Source organism: Crassostrea angulata, unplaced genomic scaffold (genome assembly GCF_025612915.1).
Source record: "Crassostrea angulata isolate pt1a10 unplaced genomic scaffold, ASM2561291v2 HiC_scaffold_113, whole genome shotgun sequence".
Taxonomy (NCBI): domain Eukaryota; kingdom Metazoa; phylum Mollusca; class Bivalvia; order Ostreida; family Ostreidae; genus Magallana; species Magallana angulata.
The window spans coordinates 70,397-90,777 of record NW_026441668.1 but is presented as its reverse complement, the minus strand read 5'-3'; the positions used below and the strand labels follow the sequence as shown (position 1 = coordinate 90,777).

The 20,381-nt window shown below is 35.5% G+C and overlaps 1 pseudogene; it reads left to right on the top strand.

The window, feature by feature from the left end:
• Positions 1 to 8,625: 8,625 nt before the first annotated feature.
• Positions 8,626 to 17,903, top strand: LOC128169280 (uncharacterized; annotated as a pseudogene).
• The last annotated feature ends 2,478 nt before the right edge of the window (positions 17,904 to 20,381 follow it).

The window sequence follows — 20,381 nt, the reverse complement described above, 5'->3', positions numbered from 1 at the left end:
TGATAGAGTCAATGTTTCTTTTAATGTCTAACAACTTTAATGTAAAGTTTGAAACACTTTGTTCATATTGCTGAACTCCAAGATCAGTCATCTTCCTACTCTGGCGAAGATCCATAGGATATAGCCTGAATTAAAGGATTTTTCACTGTGATGTATAGGCTATTTATTATTCCTAACCTCGTGAGAAGGTAAAAAACTGAAAAGTACAATAATAAAAGACAGAATTTGTTTAATATAACAATTTTCAAAAATATGGCAGTAATTAAGCTGTGACAATACTGAATGTTATATGACTAAACTTTACCCGACGACATATACACAGATAAATGTGTGACTAGAACATGCTAGCTAAACAGGCATATGCCTATCCTATATTGCGAACACGCGCTTACACAAAACAATGCAGTTGCAGAATTTAAACAAAGTAAGGGATATTACATGACATCGTTAGATACAAAAGATCATAATGGACATAAATTGACATGAATAAAATAAAACTTACTCCTTAGATAGGCCGAATTTCACAAAATGATGCAAACAAAAACAGCAGGCCAAGCTCATGGCTGCCATTACGGATAAAACAAAAAACCAAACCGGACGGAACATATTATTCCGTTTCAAGGGGAGCACACAGCGTCTTAATCGTCCCAAAAATAATAGGAACTTTACTGTTAAGGAAGGAGTCTTCTCGTTATCAAACATATTTCTTAGAATAAGAAATTCATGAAATTTTGACAGAGTCAAACGGATCATATTACAAAATGATTCTATCAGTTTTATCAAATTTGACCTTTTTGTTTTCTCATAAGAGCAGGTCAAGGTCACTACCTTTTTCCTCAACGTAAAGGATGATAAAAACAAGTGTAGCTCCTTGTAGTTCTGTAGTCATTTATTTAAGATATGAAGATTCTATTCTTCAATGAAATGATAGAATATTAGAATGTCTATCAGCTTATACTACTTAATTCGAATAACTATTTATACTAAAACTGATATTGCTTAGCCCGCACTTCCTCTAATTTTCTTAAATTTTGAGGGAATTTTTATTATTTTTTCATGCTTCCAATAATAAAATATTTATGATTTTTATGTATAATAAAGACTTTATAAAAAGATATAAATTGACAGAAAACCTAATATATTGACCATTTAATAAGAGAGAAAAACTGATTTTAGTGATTTTTTCACAAAAATCAGTGTATAGAAGGGCACTTTAAAAGCCTATAAAAATGTAGTTTGATAGGCAAATCATATTTTAAAACACATATTCTGAAACCCAAGAATCATATCATTAGTTTACATTAGTGAAAAAATCCAACATTAATGTTATTATTTTTAAAATGCTAAACCAGACTCATTAATCTGCAGCAATTCTGAATTGCGCAATATGTGATATTTTCCTATGCCAATATTACGCCAAAAATATAGTCCTTGTTAGATTTTAAACTTTGATTACTTTTTCTATGCCAAGTTGTTCGATAATAAAAAAAGAAAGAAAAATACTCTATTATAATTTCCTTTCATCTTGATTTAATGAACAATTAATCAATTTTACGTTTGACAAGTCGAAAACCATAAAAGACTCCTTCCTTAAAGTCTGAATCTTTTGTAACTTAAACTGGGATGATTAGCTATTTATGCATAAAAGAAAGTTCAATTACTGCTTCTATGTACCCCAAATAGGGCAAACTATCACCGTATGCACCATAAACATCGAGACGAAATTTCGTAATCTCATGCAGGTCTTATCATCATATCTTGTAAATCTTTAATAGGGCTTGAATTAGTTTTTTCTCTTAATAGCCCTGAAATAGAAGATACTACTTTTATTTGTTTTTTTCTTGTGCTGTCTTCTAGTGGTCTGGTATGGAGTGCAGCTGCTTTGGCATCTTTGTTGAAAGTCTCTGTGCTGGTCTTTTCCTGCTCTACCTTTCTTATTTCTCTGTAAAAGTAAAATCTGAAAATCTTTTATATTTGCATAAACATCTCGTTATATATTCTCGTTATAGATTCTCGTAATGACTTGCTCCTCAATCCAGTCCAAAATTTACTTTTAAACATTGTATCTTTTGCAGTGATATTCATCTGACCCTGTTTGATATCTTTACAGAGTGTAGATTCTAACCTAGAACCAAAAGCTACAATAATCTCATCTTCTTTCTGACTGTCATTATAGTGCTCTTTCATAAGTGTTTCACTACTACTCACTTTTCAATAAAACCCTTCTAATCTGTTTAAGATTTGATTCACTGTTGCTAATTAACCTAGTGATAACAACAAAGAACTTGCTATTCTCTTAAGCAAAACTGCATCAGGCAATGCCTGCGAGTTTATCAAACACCTAACCTCAAAGCTCCAATCTACATAGGTTACTTCCCCTTTCTGAGATTCTTCAATGCCACAAAATCTTTGAAGCTTTAGGGGAGTATTGAAATTGCTCCGTAGAGTAGACCCGTTGTTTATAGATCGAATAAGTGCAGACTGTAATCTACCTCTATCTAATTGAGAACTTGTTGGAATTGCAAATGTTTTCCCTTCAATGGTGTACTGGCTCTTAATATCAGTAAACTGTCATACTCTTTTTTGGAAATGATCTTATATTTTGGGATCATCTTACATATCAAGGTCTTCAGCTTTTCTTCCTCCTGATCTCTATCTTTTCCTTCTTTCTTCTGCTCATCATAGGCCAATTCTTTCCCTCCTGCTGCTATACTTATTATACACAAAACTGCTGTAAAATATAATCCAAATGCTCATAGATTATAAATTCAAATTTAATACATTTATCCTTTCGTAACCCTTGTAAATGAAAAAAATAGATCTTAAGACTCTTAAACCATATCAATATTTTTTTTAACTGTACTTCTAATACTTTAAGTGTTAACCCTTGTAAATGAATAAAATAGATCTTAAAACTTTTAAACCATATCAATATATTTTGTTAACTGTACTTCTAATACTCTAAGTGTTACTCAATATAGACCTTTGAAATCGGCCTCTAATTCTCTAAATATTCTTCTACATATACTAAATACACTACTCGTAAATCTCAACCACATGAAATGGTAAGTTATGAAAGCTGACTTAATTTGATGAGAAACACAAATGGATGAACTGTGATATGACAGCACCTTCAACACACAAACACTTTCTCCGTATGAAAACAATGACCACAAATAGCTTATATCCAAAATAAATTCAGTACTTTTTTCTAACTTTACTCCCCACTTCCACACAAATTAGTAAGAGCAAAAGTGGAAAATTAATAGGAGAAAATAAGTCATGTCTGTCGGTCTAAAAATTTCAAATAACCTCAATAACAATAAATAGCCAATGGGTCCCCCTTTTTTCCAAGAAATGTTTGTTTTATGATTTTACATACACTTTCATCTCTACCCTTTCTCAAATGGATGATGAAATAAAACAAGATGAAGGATAAAGCAGTTACACACAATAAAAGGACAAATGAAATACATATAAAGATTGGTTAATAAATCATTCACAAAACGAAAGTAGAATTGTCTAAAATAGAACACTGGATCAACACACAGTCTAACTACAGTCTAATGTAGGTCTATCGCAATTCTCCAGTAGTTCCAGTAAGAAATCGGATTAGTCCTTCGACGTTATCGAACACAGTCCTTGAAATAGACATCAAGTGCTAGAATAACAGATACACGCACAGAACATCTCTCGTCTTGGCTCGCTCTAGCTGGTTTGTGACGTTACACTTTCGTGCTCGGTGTAATTGGGATCCTGCGTCGCCCGAAATTGCAAACACTGAGTTCAGTTTTTCCAGCGCTGAATATTTTACAGAATATTGATAGAAATTTATAAGGAGCTCTATTCAATTAACTTTCTAAGAACACTGAATATTTGTTTTTTCTTTCTTGTTTTTCACACACAAAGCACATGTACTATAGTATGGACTAATTATTTAGTAAACGAATTTGGAATTATATACCTGTATTATTTGTATTATCTGGTCACCTCCAAAAAACGTTGGGCGCCATTGTGACGGTGTCTTTTATCAAAGTATCAGAATATAAATAACCACAGGTTCATATATAAGTCATTTATTGAAGATGATATGTTTACGTATAATAAAATGATGTCAAGCTGACCTAAAATGAAAATAAATGCTCATACAATTTACTCGCGCAATATTAATTATTTAATTATTCCACAAGTAATGAGCTGTTTAAAAGGTTGTACTTAACACAATGTCTTAGATCAATGTCTTAGATTGGATTATAAGGAACAGAAAGACAGTACGACGCACCAGTTTTCGCGATTGCTTTGAGCATCCCGTCCAAGAAATGTTTCGCCTTACTAACCTCATTGTCATTAGTCATTAAATATTTGAAAACTCATAAAATCAACTTATATATTTAAATTATAAACAATACATAAAAAGACAATCATTGGATCCTTCTTTTTGGAATCGTATACATTAACTGACTATCTTAATTTCCTAGGCAATAACGTATTAAATGTAACAATATTGAGAAATAGATAATGACATTTGTTAAAAGTTGGTTACCAAGACCTACCTTTGAATTAAGATATTATGAGGTTTCAAAACACAATTAATCATCACTGGTGAACTCAGGCACGTAGCATCGATTTTGAACTGGGGGGGGGGGGGGGCAGACTTATCCAAAAAATCTTGACTAGCCAAAAAAAAAAGGCCAATTTCCCAAAATCTTCAAAGTCCTAATCCGTGGGGAGGGGATGGGGGTGCTGGGGGTGGGGGTAATAATATCTATTACTTATATTACTTATAGCTTAAATTTTTCTCATTTTCATTCCATTTTTTTTTACATACTCCCAAAAAAGTGTTTGTGTGTGTGTGTGTGTGTGGGGGGGGGGGCAACTCCATGATAAGTCTATTTTTACTTTGCAAATTTGAGAAAAATGCTGCGAGAAAAAGTGGGGGAGGCCCCCCCGCCCTATCCCTTATGCTACGTGCCTGAGACTAACATCAACATTATAGATTTTACTTTAAATGATTATAAAAAAGTAATACAAGGTTAGTGACATTGATGTGATGATATGAATATATTCAGTTGCCTTCATAGTTATGTCAATAAATGCAGCATATTTCCTCGAGGAAAAAAAATAAACAATTTTCCTATATATTTCTATGTTGAACTTTGAGCAACATTGGGTTTATTTGGTTAGGGGTCACTGTACAATTCAGAATCTGCATTATCTGAGGATGCTTGCTTAGTAGTCTCACAAACTGTAACACTCTCGTTTTTTGGAAAAAAACATTTTAAACATTTTTCCGTAGACATTTCTGCTTGAACTTTGAACCCCTCTTGAAGCTCAAATATTGGCCCGATGGTCACAAATCTAGCAATTTAGAATTCACACTGTCTAGGAATGTTTGCAAAGTAATAATACAAATTGTAGCATTAAGGTTCTTGAGAAATATTTTCCCTATATATTTTTATTTTAAAATGTGAACCTCTCTTGGGCCCCAGTTTTGGTCTCGGTTTAACAATTTAGAATGTTACCCTCTAAGGATACTTGCACAGTAATATTACACAAATTGCAACCCTATATTTCTTGAGAAGTAGTCATTTCAACATTTTCCCAATATACTACTTTGTTAAACTTTTAATCCCTCTTGTTGCCCAAGAATTATTATGAAGGTTATGGCTTTAAAATTTAGAAACCTCACTTTATATATAAGCTTAGGTATAAGCATTTTCGGTACCGTAGTTCGATTTTCATAGACACTTTATTTCTTGATGACCATCAGTACATTCAGTACTTTGATTATAATCAATATCGTACTTTTCTTTATGATACTTGTTTCTGCTGTCTATAATTCTTTCTCTTATAAAACACGCCTTGGATTAACACATAGAGTAACAGACCAACATTGCTTACAAAACTATTTGTCATTATATCTTGTGTTTAAATCGGGCTCGAAGTTCAACATTGTTTTTATTTTATTTTTTTCGTAAACACTAAAGTGAAAATAGACATACGTTTTGGGTTGTGCGATTTGACGGTATGTATAGGGTTGATTTAACGTTTATTACTAACCTTTTTTGTTTTTCTGACACTTCTCGTGCATGCTTATTTATTACAGAATCTCACTGCTGTGATTGCTAATATACGTTGAAATTTCAATAACACTAAGCACATATAATCAAATTCTTCCGGTTTATGGGTATTTGTTGATAAAAATACAAGTAATAAGATATTTTATTTCTCACATTATTGCCTTGTTGAAAAAAATGGCAGATATAAATATTTAGCTCTTAAATGGGCATGGTCACGATTTTGGTCAAAAATTATTTTTTCGATTTTAATGTTTACAATGCTTCAGTAAGGCATTTTTCATACGCAACCAAAATTTTAGTGTCATTTGATGAGTAATAAGCGAGTTAAAAAGCTTACAATTCTTCGCTATGTAAACAAAGCGTTTGTTTACATTTTGAACATTGAAGTGAAAATTCCAGTTTTAGACCTAAAATAAATGTATTAATCGTCAAGAACTGTTAATTTATGCTTTAAATGAAAAATAAGATAGACAACCCAGCTTTAAAATGATTTTTTACCTGGTATATTGAACCCTATGTAAACAAGAACAGGGCACGAGCCTTGTTTACATGACGAAGAACTGTGAGTCCTGCATCTTGCTTAAAACTCAACGACTGGCACCCAAATTTCATTTGATCATTAGAAATGCATTCCTAAAGCATTGCAAATAATAAAAACAGAAAAATAAAATTTGACCAAAATCGTGACTATGCCCCTTTAATACAATGTTGTCTTGTACTACGTGTACTATATTCTCTTTTGAGAAGTGGACAGGTATAGCCTACATCCACTTCGGAATGTAGAAGTTGAGAAAGTGATTTGACTGCGGGTTAGTGTTGATTTTTTGTGATATATGTAAGATTCAAAGTTGTGAAAATCATGATCCCCAAAGGTAGGGTGGGGCCACAATGGGGGGTCCAAGTTTAAATCTTTAAAAATCCTCTTCTCAGAAACTAATCAGCCAGGAAAGCTGACACTTGTGTGGATGCATCCTCAGGTAGTATAGATTTTAAATTGTGAAAATCATTACCCCAGGGGGGTAGGGTGGGGCGACAATGGGAATGGGGGATCGAAGTTAAACATAGGAATATATAGAGTACACTTTAAAAACCTTCTTCTCAGAAACTAATTAGCCAGGAAAGCTGAAACTTGTGTGAATGCATTTGTAGGTGGTGTAGATTGAAAGTTGTGAAAATCATGACCCCTGGGGGTAGGGTGGGGCCACAATGGGGAGTCAAAGTTCAACATAGGAATATATATAGTAAATCTTTAAAAACCTTATTCTCAGAAACTAATCAGCCAGGATAGCTGAAACTTGTGTAAAAGCATCTTAAAGTATTATAGATATTAAATTGTGAAAATCATGACCCCGGGGTAGGGTAGGGCCACAATGGGGAGGGGGGAGGGTCGAACTTTTACATAGGAATATGAAGAGTAAATTTTTTAAAAATCTTCTTCTCAGAAACTAATCAGCCAGGAAAGCTGAAACTTGTGTGGAAGCATCCTCATGTAGTGAAGATTCAAAGTTGTGAAAATCATGATCCCTGGGGTAGGGTGGGACCACATTGGGGGGTTGGGTTAAAGTTTTACATAGGAACATATGAAGTAAATCTTTAAAAATCTCCTTCTCAAAAACTAATAAGCCAGGAAAGCTGAAACTTGTGTGGAAGCATCCTCAGGTAGTGTAGATTGAAAGTTGTGAAAACAATGATACCCCCTGGAGTAGGGTGAGGCCACAATGGATGGAGGGATCTGTTCACTGCAATTTCATTCGACTTTTTAGTTTTCTTCAATGACCCATTGGCAAACATTACTGAAAAATTCAAAATTGTACGTTATTTAAATCTTAAGAAAATGAATAATTAGTAACAACAGGTGTTGTCAGGCGGCGCAATGTACGACGTCAGAAATGTCCAGTGTTTACATTGTTGCTAAGACCCTCCACATCGTTAACGTTTACGATAACATTTACGTTTTATTTCCGAAAATTTCTCGGAAGAAATATTTTTTGAACATTTACCATGAGTGCAAAAAATATCTTATAAGTCTTAACGATCTGACGACTCCAAAATTGCCCTGTATGACTTGTTATCTGAATTCCGTCCTACCGCAATGTGTCGTTCAACATTTTGACGTCCATTGATATCAGTCGGTGTTTCTTTTTTCCACCTATTCACATCATACTCGTCTCAATATTTTCAATGTTGATAAACTACTTATTCACAAAACGCATTTCGAATCAATTAATTTTGTTAATTTTATTTAATAGAAAAGCCGATTAGGATTTGTTTCAAGGTCTTTGCAAAATTTGTTCAGATACTGCTGCGCCGCCTCAGACGCTGACGTCGTGATTTTATTACGAGTTAACTCTTCAACTTGTCACAATACGCGCTATACAATATTTAAAGGTATTGTTATAGCAAAAAATTGTTTGAATAAATAATATAATCATTATTAAAGATAAATGCATGTTTTATTCTGATTTTTCAATCAAAAGGTACTTTCCTCCTTATTTTCATTTCATTACGTTCAATTTAACTTTTTATTTTGATATTGCGCCGCATATCGAATTTCTGATCTAACATGCTTTTATTTCACTAACTTAATATCAAACAATATATGATTTTAAAACATTATTTGAATGCAAATTCCTTGAACCCTTTATGGCCCATATTTTATCTTTCTGTGTCTTTGATTAACTGAATAACGCCACTTGTCTACGCTATTTTGGGACAACCCTCGTACATTGTGTTTTCACACAAGTCCTAGCAGCGTACTAAATTTTCACTGTAGTAGATCCCAGACGTTTGCTAGCGGACACTATATAGGTTAGACTGGTTAAAAAGGTTTATGGCTAAAAAAATGAAATTTATGTGCAAAAATTACAAAAAGATTCTCTATTTTACAGAAGAAAAAACTTAAATTATGGCCAGACCGAAACCTCAAGGTATACTTGACCTTCACCAACTCGCTACCAAAGGTTATATTGACGAGGAGGACCTTGAAAAATCCTGTAAAAATCCGTACACACTACTCCATAAAGCAGTGCTAAACGGAGACGTGAAAGAATGTGCAGCACTGGCCTCGAATGTCGAGTTCCTTAGTTCTGGAGATTTACGTGGGGATTCCCCGCTCCATTTAGCCGTACGCTGGATAAATTCTAAAGGCGTAGAACTAATGAATGTGTTAACGTCATGTGGTGCTGATGTGAATATAAAAAACAAATGGGGACAGACTCCGCTTCATTATGCTGTGTATCTGGAATCACCAAAAAATGTAGCGTTTCTTCTTGATCAACAAAGCATTGATGTGTGTCACAATAGACATTATGCCAATGATATATTTTATTATAATTGGTTCTATATTTGTCTACTATATTTAATGTAAGAGTTATCGTTTATAGATCTAAGTTATCGTTCATTTATTTACGCTTTATTGGTCACTGGGTTGTTCCGTTCTCGATGTTACTATGTTTAGATTGGGATTCTCTTCGAACCTGTTTGGCAGGTTTACGTAGATGCTTATGAGGGGTGTTGCCGGATGTCGCTATATTTAGTATCTAGAGTAGGAAAACTTGTTTGGTTAGTTTTGATGACTATATATATGGGGTGTGGGCTGACTTTTGGGAGAAGAGGTCTGGACGCCGAGCAGTAATTTCGTGTATGTTAAGCCCTTGCTGTGTGAACTTGGGTGTGTCTCTCGTGTCTCCCCTGCTGTGTGATCTAGGGAACATGTAGCCTGTGTGGATTTTGTTAGCGCTGGCGTTGCGAGACCTGATTGCCTACATTCTCTGTATTTTTATTGCCACAACTCAGTAAGTGTAACTTTACGATATTTTTTGTCGACGGATGAATTGTATTGCAATTTATTACATAAATTGTCTGGAACGTGTTTGATCATATTCACCTACAAGAACAAGAACGTATTACTATTTGTACTATAATGTCGTTAATTTACTTGTTTTTAAAGCTATAGTAGCCATTAGTGGGTTTGCATAAAACTTATGTTTGTAATGATTTATTAGAAAATTGTGTGTTAATTGTAGGTGACCAATTTTATAATTCTTAAGTTATTGTTAACCTGAGGGGACGGGGTGGATTTTGGTGGAGCGTGGTGGATCGTGGTGGAACGTGGTGGATAGTGGTGGAACGTGGTAGAAAGACGCACGAGATTATGGAGGCCCGTTGAGAACTATGATTATAATTTCTTTGTACATATGTAGATAAATTTATTGTTTATTTTTTTCATATTGTTGTTGTTTATTGGAAAACAAGAGTCATCCATATGATTTCATAAGGGGTAAATGTTTAAAGAACCCATCACAACAGGTCAGTTGTGACATTTTGGTGGCAGCGGTGGGATCCGAACCCACGCCTCCGAAGAGACTGGTGTATGTTAAGCCCTTGCTGTGTGAACTTGGGTGTGTCTCTCGTGTCTCCCCTGCTGTGTGATCTAGGGAACATGTAGCCTGTTCAAATGGGTTATGTTGGTGGAAATCTGATTAAAGTTTTAAGAGACACTGGCTGTAGTGGAGTAGTTGTGAAGAGAGATTTAGTCACAGATGATCAGCTGACTGGAGAAGTGCAGAGATGTGTTTTGATTGATGGTACAGTACGGAACGTAGAAGAGGCATCCATTTATGTGGATACTCCCTATTTCACTGGTAATGTCAAAGCATTATGCATGAAAGAACCTGTTTATGATCTTATCCTAGGTAACATTGATGGAGTCAGAAATCAGAATGATCCAGATCTTCAGTGGTGCAGAAAAGAAGAAAGGAACGAGTGCAGTCAAGTTCTCCAAGCAGTGCAGACTAGAGCTCAAAAGAAGAAAGAAAACCAAGGTATGAAGAAACGAAATGTGACAAGTTTAGTAGATGCTGATTTGACTTTGGAGCAGATGAAACAACTTCAGATGGAAGATACATCCCTGAACGTATACCACGAACATGCAGCGTCAGGAAGGAAGAAAACGATCGGTGATTACATTGAGACTTGGTTTAGCGTCGATAGAGGACTGTTGTACAGACACTATCATTCAACAAAGGTTAGTGATACAAAACATTATAAGCAACTTGTTGTTCCAGAACCTTTACGAACGAAAGTCATGAAGATTGCGCATGATAGTATCTTAGGAGGGCATTTGGGGACTAAGAAGACCCTAGATCGGATCCTTTCGAATTTCTATTGGCCGGGGATACAGGGAGACGTGACGAGATATTGCCAGTCATGTGATGTATGCCAAAGAACATTCCCTAGAGGCAAAGTGATTAAAGTACCTTTGAATGAGATGCCGATTATCGACACGCCATTTGACCGTGTTGCTGTAGACTTGGTAGGTCCATTATATCCAATAACTGACAAAGGAAATAGATATATATTGACTGTTGTAGATTAGAGTTCTAGATATCCAGAAGCAGCTGCATTGAAGAACATTGATACAGAGACAGCATTGGTGGAAATTTTTAGCAGAGTTGGCATTCCAAGGGAAGTTCTGTCAGACATGGGTACGCAATTCACTTCTAATGTAATGAAAGAGGTGGGTCGACTGTTGTCGTTTAAGCAATTGGTAACAACTCCATATCACCCAGCTTGTAATGGACTAGTGGAAAAGTTTAATGGTACCTTGAAATCAATGTTAAGAAAAATGAGTTCTGAGAGACCAAAAGATTGGGATAGATACTTACCCGCATTATTATTCGCTTATCGAGAAGTTCCTCAAGAAAGTACTAAATTTTCTCCATTTGATCTTGTTTATGCACGAAGTGTTAGAGGACCGATGGCAGTTTTGAAGGAATTGTGGACGAAGGAAGAGAACGACCCTGAAGTGAAAACTACTTACCAGTATGTATTGGACCTTAAGGAAAGATTGGCAAGAACGTGTGAACTGGCTCATGAAGAACTACAGAAATCCAAGGAACGCTACAAGAAAAACTATGATAAAAAGGCAAAGTCTCGATATTTCAAGGTTGGTGATTTCGTTCTCCTTTTACTTCCAACTGATAATAACAAACTTTTAATGCAGTGGAAAGGACCTTTCAAAGTTGTCGAGAGGGTAGGACAAACTGATTACAAGATCGATATGAATGGACGACTTCGCTTATTTCATGTGAATCTATTGAAGAAATATTATGTTCGAGAAGAACAAATGCCAGACTCAAGAATACCGCTTGCATCATGTGTTGTTTTGGAATCAGAGGAGACGGAGGATTCTAGTAATGAACATTTGTTACATCTTCTCCCCATGAAAGCGACAGAATCATTTGCAGATGTTAAGGTAAATTGCTCACTGGCATCAGATCAACTTGAATCCATAAACACTGTTTTGAATGAATTTCAGGATGTTTTGACAGATTTACCTGGTAGGACTGACCTTATTCAGCATGAGGTTCATCTAACTACGAAGGAACCAATCAGGAACAGACCATATCAGATTCCGTATGCAGTCAGGAGTGCAGTTCGAGCGGAAATTCAGAATATGATAGATATGGACATTATTGAACCATCAGAGTCACCTTACGCTAGTTCGATTGTTGTTGCGAAGAAGTCCGATGGTAGCAAGAGAATCTACGTGGATTTTCGTAACTTGAATAAGGTAACCATTTTTGACCCTGAACCAATGCCAGATCCTGATGAAATTATGACAAAAATCAGTAACAATCGTTTCTTTTCTAAACTCGATTTGTGTAAAGGGTATTGGCAAATTCCTATGAAAGAACAAGATAAAGATTTAACATCTTTCTTAACACCAGATGGGCTATACAGATTCAAGGTAATGCCGTTCGGGATGTCTAATAGTCCAGCAACCTTTAACAGGCTCATGCGGAAAGTTTTAAAAGGTTTAGATCACACTGACAGTTTTGTTGATGACATTCTTATTCATACAGAAACTTTTGAAGAACATATTGCAGAACTTAAAAAGGTGTTGGATAGACTACGGAAGGCGAAGTTGACTGCCAAGCCATCGAAATGTGAGATAGCGCAGACAAGACTACAGTATTTAGGCCATATTGTTGGAGGAGGGACGATACAGCCATCCACCGAGAAACTGGAGGCAATCGAAGAAGCACCTAGACCAGAAACGAAGAAGCAGGTTAGATCTTTCCTTGGTCTGATAGGATAGTATCGGAAATTTGTTCCCAATTTTTCTACAATTGCTGCTCCTTTAACTGATCTAACAAAGAAAGGTGTTCCAAACAAATTTGAATGGAAAATTGAACAGGAAAATTCATTCAAGCGTTTAAAATCCATGTTACTTTTTAGTCCAATTCTCAGATTACCAGATTTGACGAAACCATTTATCTTGAGAACAGACGCATCTAACCATGGCATTGGCGCAGTGTTACTGCAGGAGCATGACGTACGCAAATATCCTGTTGCATATGCAAGCCGGAAACTGCTAGACAGAGAACAGCGTTATTCGGTAGTTGAGAAAGAGTGTCTCGCCATTGTATGGGCTTTAAAGAAATTCCATCCATATTTATATGGTAGATTATTTGTTCTAGAGACTGACCATAGGCCCTTGTTACATTTACAGAAGATTAAGGCATCCAACGGTAGATTGATGAGATGGTCTCTTTTTCTACAAGCGTTCAATTTTAGAACAGAAGTTATCAAAGGTGTGGATAATATTGGGGCTGATTTTCTCAGTCGTGTTTTTCCAGAGTAATTTGCAGTGTGTGTACATAGTTTTTAGTAGGTTTTTCACAAAATTGTATTTTGTGTCTTAGGATCGGAGGTATTTTCACAATAGACATTATGCCAATGATATATTTTATTATAATTGGTTCTATATTTGTCTACTATATTTAATGTAAGAGTTATCGTTTATAGATCTAAGTTATCGTTCATTTATTTACGCTTTATTGGTCACTGGGTTGTTCCGTTCTCGATGTTACTATGTTTAGATTGGGATTCTCTTCGAACCTGTTTGGCAGGTTTACGTAGATGCTTATGAGGGGTGTTGCCGGATGTCGCTATATTTAGTATCTAGAGTAGGAAAACTTGTTTGGTTAGTTTTGATGACTATATATATGGGGTGTGGGCTGACTTTTGGGAGAAGAGGTCTGGACGCCGAGCAGTAATTTCGTGTATGTTAAGCCCTTGCTGTGTGAACTTGGGTGTGTCTCTCGTGTCTCCCCTGCTGTGTGATCTAGGGAACATGTAGCCTGTGTGGATTTTGTTAGCGCTGGCGTTGCGAGACCTGATTGCCTACATTTTCTGTATTTTTATTGCCACAACTCAGTAAGTGTAACTTTACGATATTTTTTGTCGACGGATGAATTGTATTGCAATTAATTACATAAATTGTCTGGAACGTGTTTGATCATATTCACCTACAAGAACAAGAACGTATTACTATGTGTACTATAATGTCGTTAATTTACTTGTTTTTAAAGCTATAGTAGCCATTAGTGGGTTTGCATAAAACTTATGTTTGTAATGATTTATTAGAAAATTGTGTGTTAATTGTAGGTGACCAATTTTATAATTCTTAAGTTATTGTTAACCTGAGGGGACGGGGTGGATTTTGGTGGAGCGTGGTGGATCGTGGTGGAACGTGGTGGATAGTGGTGGAACGTGGTAGAAAGACGCACGAGATTATGGAGGCCCGTTGAGAACTATGATTATAATTTCTTTGTACATATGTAGATAAATTTATTGTTTATTTTTTTCATATTGTTGTTGTTTATTGGAAAACAAGAGTCATCCATATGATTTCATAAGGGGTAAATGTTTAAAGAACCCATCACAACAGGTCAGTTGTGACAATGTGAATACAGCGGACATCAATGGGTACACACCGTTGCACTGTTGCTTTCCATTTAGCACCGAGTCCAACATTGACGATCCATATACTCTCAAAGAACAATCTACAACTGTCGATATTGTACATAAGTTAATTATAGCAGGAGCGGACATAAACGCGCAGACTAAGTATGGAGATAGCATATTACACCTTATAGCCAAACGAGATGACAATAGGCCTCTCCTAAAACATATCTTTGATAACTACGTTACATCAAATCTTGATTTGCATCTGCAAAATTTGAAAGGCGAGAATTTCCTTCATGTGTACATGATCAATGAGGTCTTTGAAAATGTTATTGAAATCATTGACTTCATTGATATCAATTTTATCAAAAATACCGTCAAAGCTTTGCTGAACAGTACAGATGTACGCGGACGTGCACCGTGGGCCTACATGATTGACACCTTCAACATAGACGAGAATTTACTTGCCCGGCTTTATAGTCTGCATGCTGACTTGGGGATCTCCGATAATTTAGGGAACACAGCAGTACACAGATTAGCAGGTGTATCCACTATATATAACGACATTTTGGAATTTCTGTTGTTTGCAAATGTTGATGTAAATGCCAAAAATGTCTACGACGAGTCGGCAGCCTCTGTGTTTTTTCTTGAGCACGTGTTTGATAGTCTATTTAGATATGGCATCGAGTTAAATACTCAGGATCGCTGGGGTAGAACCCCGCTGATGTCTTTATTGAAACATAGACCAATACCTGAACTTATAAGGAAAGTTATAACTAAAGGAAAAGTAGATGTGAATGCACGTGATGCTAATGGATCCACACCACTACATCTCGCAGCTTATCACAACTTTGAAGAACAAGTTGAACTTTTGTTAGAGTTTCAGGCTGATGCATTTGCTGTAGATAGTCTAGGAGACAAACCAATTGATACTGCTAGGAGACACTGCAGTTATCGATGTTTTAAACAATTAGCATATACTGAGAAAAGGGAAGTGCTTTACACACGTATACAATCTTTTGAAGACCTTCTTCTTGATATGCCGACATCCATTCCGAGATCAAAACAAAAGAAAATATAAAAGGTGTGTTGCACCTTCCCAGCATACGTAGTGACTTTTATGAATTCCTACTGAACAGAAATTACAAAAGCAGTCCTGAAAACACCAAAGAATTAATGGAAATATCTGAAGAGGTATTGAAAACAGTGCAAACCCTTTGTTCAGTTATTGAAACGTACGATAAAAGATTCAAGATGTCCGTTTTTCGAACAGGGTCGTCAGTAGAAGGCACCAAAGTTGGTCCTCCAGATGAATTTGATTTTGCATTATGCATTGAGGAGCTCAAGAAAATAACGGACATTATTCTGACTAAGGAATGCGCTGAAAAAGGATTTGCTTGTCTAAAATTCTTACAAAAGCCTGTACCAGATGAATACCAAGAGTTTGCAGACAACGAAGAATACTTTCTTGCGTTTCCATTCCTGAAACTATTTGAAGGTTATTTGAAACGCGCTTTGAATAAAAGAAAAGTTTGGTCTAATGGGAACCTCTACTTCCATTATGGGGACAAGATGCACGTCATTCGTGGAAAGCCCGTTTTCAATTTCAGTGTTTACTGGATTGGTACAGTATACAAACAACTTAAAATCAGCATTGACTTGGTTCCTGTCGTATACAATCCTGAATGGTGGCCCGCAAATGTGAAATTCCCCGACTTTCTAGCTATGTGTAATGAGGTTAGGAAAGCAGGCTGTTTCCTTATTCTACAAACACGTGTAAATGATTTTAGTTCCAAGGCCCTATGGAAAGGGGACGACATTTTTCAAAACTGTAACACAGCTAGGGATGAGAAGACGAGGAGAATGCTCCGTGTATCGGCTGCACCTGCTGAGATTGCTTTGATGAGAACACTCCCTGATCCATTTAGGTTTGCGTATAAATTGACCAAAATTGTTAAAAGTAAGGTCTGTCCTCAAATTGAGATTGATGTGATTCCGTCACTGCTCTATACAATCCATGAAAAATTCAAACGCAAGAAAGCGTTGCCAATCAACCCTTCCCACGCCATCAAGAGCTATATGTTAAAGAATTGTGCCTTCTATCTATGGTTAAAAATGTACAGTTCTATTCAGAAAGCAGAAACGACAGATTCATACGTATATCTTGCTGGGCGTATCTATGAATACCTGCTAAATCTCTCGGGTCAACGATATCTTAATCCGTTTTTTCTTCCATATTCGGATGTTTTCGAATTCGAGAAAGATGAAACATCTTCAAGGTATAACGAGCTCCTATTGCGATTAAAACGAGAATGGAGTATTAAAGTTTGTCTTGGAATACTCCAGAAAGACTTTCCCGCTGAATGTTTATCCACAAAGTTGTTTTAATGCGCGTATTTAGTCAAATGAAAAAATGTATGCGGGGCGGGAAAAAAAATCTGCAGAAATGTGGTACAAATGAATTTTAATGATATAATTTATTTTTTAGTTGCAGACAAATCTGACTTAGTAGGCTGGAAATAACGCCAAATACGTAAAACTGAACAAATGAGATAGTTAAAATGAATATGTTAACAGTATGCCACTAAAATTAATGGATTGTACAAATTATCGTTTTTGTCAACACTTCATTGTGTAGATAAAATGTCTCTATATGCATCCTCTCTTTTGAAAATCGGATTTTTGTTTGCCTGTATCTATGGCTCCATTATATTGAAACATAATAAAACGTAATGAGATCGATTGATAATGAACGGTTAAAATTGTATGGAGCTTTCATCGCCTACACTAGAGTTGGAGAACATTCATAACCAGTACATGTTTCAAATTCTAAATTGTGCATTTCTTTTCTATTTATTAATAAACAGTAACGTGCAGAAGTTTTGAAATTTGAATAGGAATACCTTAGATATATGTTAAATGTGAATAGGAATACCTTAGATATATGCAAAAAGAAATAAGATCGTAAGCCATTTAATATTCGTTCTCCTTAAACCTGACTTTTGAATGAAATGTTTCTTTACATTCTTTACACTAAACAATAAATCATGCAGATTTTAACATTTCAATGCTTTATCTTTTATTTCTTTTCTGGTTGACCTTTAGATAATTAATTTTTTTTTGACCCAAAAGAAAATAAGTCTCTACCCCGACGGCTTTAAAGAAATGAAGCCAGTGTAACTTGAACAGCACTGGTGTTATGTAGTCATATTTCCTAGTACGCGTTATAATCCTAGCGACTGTGTTTTGAATCATTTGAAGTTTTGACAAGGAACAACTGGTACATACACTGTGTTGTAAGGCATTGCAGTAGTTCAAACGAGAGGTCACAAGTGAGCATACAAGGATTTAACTAGCGCTATCTGATATTAAGGGTCGAATGCGAACAATGTTCCATAGTTGGTCGTTACATGATTTTGCGATGTTTCGAACCTGAACATGAAAGGCCAATACATCGTGAAGGTATTGTTGAGAACAGCAGTTTGTCAGATGTTATTGGATAAATCCACAATTCAACAAGAGTTCCTAGTTACAAAAAAGGAAACTACAAGCTGTTTGACATAAACGTTAAGCAATAAGCGAACACAGAGCGCAAACGGAACGCAAAGTGAACGCACGATGAACGATATGTGAACGCACGGTGAACGCGAGATGAACGATTTATTGGGCCTCAGGGGTTATCGTTACATTGTATTTCGTAATGGTAATGATAAATCAAAAAACTGAAGTACTGTCGGGAGTTGATTTTATTATTATCAATTTTAAAATCAACGATATGTTATGCAAGATTTCATAATATGAATTCTCGAACTTTTCCGACAAGAGTTTCGAGAAAACCACATATGAATCATGTTGTTTAATATTAAAAGATAGAATTAATTCAAACTGTGTATCAGTAATCGAAATGTTTCTAAAAATTGTACACGTCTGGATCCAAGCAAAATTGAATTCGTTTCGTTCAACCAGACACCCGGCTGTCTCCGTTAATCTCCTACTACCAAGAGACTCTCTGCTTGTCGGAGATTTAGGGAGACAGCCGAGCGTCTGGTTAAACGAGACTAATTTGAACTCTAGCGTAGGAATGCATGCAACTACAAAAACAATTGAATTGTTCGTACTTTATAAAATCTGACTATTTTGAAGGTATTTATAGACACTTTTCAATGGTACAGAATATAGTACACCGAATTTATCTACATTGTATTATTTTCAAGATCTACCTCTTGTCAGCGGTGATGATTTGTGCTTAGATCCAAACACTGTTTCACTTTCGGTTTGCCAGAGTAACTGCATAGGAGAGTTGATTGAAATCAACTCCCAAAAATAGCTAATAAACTACATGTACAGTGCTGCTATTGTGAAAGTTGACATTTAAAACAATCCCATCAAATATCCTGCAAATAATATCTATCCTATTCTATCTTATACCATACTATTTATGTTCAGGAATAACAGTTATATAAAAACAAATTTAAAACAATAATGATTTTATGATTTTATCAACGAATAATCGAGTTTAATGTAATAATAAAAATATCTAATAAGTACATATAACCGAAAATCTTTATAACAGAGTAACCTAAATACCTGTGCATCAGAAGTATTTATTCGTAAGTTATTTCTATTATCATTTATTTAGTCAAGTGAAGTTAAATGTCAAAGAAAAAACACTACTATCCATCAGATAAACGGCAGGCGTATAGATCTCCTCGACAGACAGGAGCACGAATTCTACGTGAGTTATCTATCTTTACCAACATTGAACATTTTTGCTAATTTTGTGCTGAATAATTTACGTAAAACAACCATAATTTGCTACAAAACACCAAAATATCACAAAAAGACAATCTTCATGACGTCATTTCTACATTTTTACGTCACTGTGGTGATAACCTTTTACACCCTTAATTTCAATATGATATTAACTTTTTCACCTTATTTATAAAGTTCTTTATTACAGTAACTTCATACTTACGCCACTTTCGGATCGTCAAAAATAATGCCTGTTGGAGGGTGGAGGAGGGCTGACGGTTGAAATTGACTCCTCGATAATACCATTGTCAAGGAATGTCTTCATTTGAAAGAAAACATTACTGCTTTTATTTTTATTAATTATTCGCATCACATTTTTTTAAACGCATATTAAACGACTTCTTGATAGGAATGATTTAAAAACATACACCTTGTAATAATAAAAACAAACAACAAAAACAGACCTGCTCAAAAATGTAAACTTAAATTCTACGGATTAAATTCTTATTAAAATTGATGTTTCATGTGTAGTGTAGGTTACCTTCGACCATTACGGACAGGTTCTTTTCTCATTTCACTTTGACTCGCAAAGACCGATCTTTTCATTTTGGAGTTCCGAATGAAAATGAATGAAAACGAACTGAAAGATATGTGAACGCTAAACGAACGGTGAATGTAAAGTGTACGCTTTATGAACGCACAGTGAGCGCAAGGCGAGAGCTTTGTGAACGGTGAGCGCGAACGTGAGCGCTAGTGAACGCATGGTGAGCGCTCTGTGACTGCACAGTGAACGAA